Source organism: Mustela erminea, chromosome 2 (assembly GCF_009829155.1).
Source record: "Mustela erminea isolate mMusErm1 chromosome 2, mMusErm1.Pri, whole genome shotgun sequence".
In the NCBI taxonomy this organism is placed as follows: Eukaryota; Metazoa; Chordata; class Mammalia; order Carnivora; family Mustelidae; genus Mustela; species Mustela erminea.
Window position 1 is genome coordinate 6,227,214 of NC_045615.1, and position 2,248 is coordinate 6,229,461.

The 2,248-nt window shown below is 44.0% G+C and overlaps 1 pseudogene; it reads left to right on the top strand.

Annotated features, from left to right (window-relative positions):
* Positions 1–1,418: 1,418 nt before the first annotated feature.
* LOC116584112 lies at positions 1,419–1,964 on the top strand (annotated as a pseudogene).
* The last annotated feature ends 284 nt before the right edge of the window (positions 1,965–2,248 follow it).

The window sequence follows — 2,248 nt, forward strand, 5'->3', positions numbered from 1 at the left end:
TTTAAATATGTATTATTGCATCAATTATACCTTAATAAAGCCGAAAACATAGAATAAATAGAGTAATCCATACACACTGTTTTTACATACAAGGAATAACCCAGCTAGATGTTCTTAATGGGAACATCTTAATAGATGTTCTCAACACTCCAACACAAAATACAAAATAACCTGTAATAAATTTAATAAGCCGTGTGGAAGGCATATGTGAAAATAAAAAATCATAAGCCTTTGTGATTATTTGAATCTTTGAAAATCCCTGGAAAAAAGATTTGAATAAATTAGAAGACACAATATGCTCCCATTTTGTTGACGTGGATGCTGAGATGTGCCATCCAGATTTCCCACTTCAGAACCAACACACTCATTCCTTTAGTTGCCAAGAGTGTTGGCTGCTTACAGCTCCTACCTGCTTGTTCTCGAGGAACCTCCCTCATCTGAAAAAAGCGGCCTTCTCTCCAAGGTAGTTCTCAGGTGACTGCTTAGTGGTTGGGGAGAAAGTTTCACAAAGGCCTGGACCTTTTTGCCTCAATTTGGGTCAACTATGAAGTTCCATCTTATTCCCAGAACTTTCTGGAGTCAGCTGAGGCCCCGGTCCATAACTTTATTACAGTTTATTAAACCCCTTGCTCTGCTAGTACCACTTCTTTCATACCCGGAGAGGTACTTTTTTTTTTTTTTAAGTTTTATTTACTTAAGTTATCTCTACACCCCACGTGGGGCTTATACTCACAACCCCTAGATCAAGAGCCGCACACTCTTCTGACTAAGGCAGCCAGGCACCATCCCCCCACCACCACCACACCCACGCCCACAAGGGACTTCTTCATAAACCTATTACATGCAAATCTTCTCAGAGTCTGCTTCCCAGAGAACTAGACCTAAAACAAAAAGTGAGGGTATCAATTAGATCCAAATTAAAGTAGAGTTGACCCTTACACAACCTGGGGGTTAGGGGACCAACTCTGGCATATAATCAAAAATCTGCACATAACTTTGGACTTCCCCCAAATTTAACCACTGAGAGCCTACTGTTGACTGATGCTTTACTGATAACATAGTCAATTAACACTGTATTTTGTATGTTACACGTACTGCATACCATATTCTTACTATAAAGTAAGATGGAGAAGAGAAAATGTTATTAAGAAAATCACAAGGAAGAGAAACTACATTTACAGCACTACACTGTTAAAAAATCCTTGTAGAGGCAGTGGTTCTGATGATCCTCCAGACCTGTCCATTGCTTCGAAAGTGCTTGGACAGAACAGACCCAGGGACACCCCTTCTTTCAGCCTCCAACCACCCTCCAACCTCTTTTCCAGTCATGACCTTTAGAGGCATCTTCTCAGCCATCCTCTGCCTCTGGAACCAGTAAATACCACCTTCTGAACTTAGCTCCTTATTGCTGAGCAACCATGAGCTCCCAGATGCATCAGAATTATTCCACTGAGGTGGAAGCTGCCATCAGCCGCTTGGTCAACGTGCATCTGCAGGCCTCCTACGCATTTCTCTCCCTGGGTTTCTATTTTGACCATGAAGATCTGGCTCTGGAGGGCGTGGACCACTTCTTCTGAGAGTTGGCAGAGGAGAAAAAATGAGGACAGGCAGCATCCTTTGAATATGCAAAACCAGCCCAGGGCTGCGCCCTTTTCCAGGACATGCAGAAGCTGTTCCAAAATGAATGGGATAAAGCCGTGGATTCCATGGAATCCACATCGTCCTGGGGAAGAGCCTGAAGCAGGCCCTCTTGGATCTGCATGTCCTGGGTTCCACTCACAGAGACCCTCATCTCTGTAGCTTCCTGGAGAACTGCCTGGGTGAGCAGGCGCAAGTCATCAAGAAGATGGTGACCACCTGGTAAACTCCATAGACTTGGTCCCCAGGCTGGGCTGGATGAGTATCTCTTGGAAAGGCTCACCCTCAAGCACACCCAGGAGCCTCAGGAGCCTAGCAGGCTTTGAGGGGCCCCCTGGCATCCCCCTCAATGCCAGGGCTTCTGCCTGAGGCTCCCCCTGCAGGCAGCTTTTTAACCACCTTGGCCTCTCCCAAGCCATCAATCCAGTGAAAACAATAAAGCTTTTCACAGGAAAAGAAGAAAAAATCCAAACGTAAGTTGACCTGTGCCATTCAAACTTGGGTTGATCAAAGGTCCACCATATACATTTATTCAAAATGTTTGAATAACAGTGACATAATTTTATTAAGTGAAAATAACTAAGAAACTTGGAAGGGAAAAAAAGGGCAA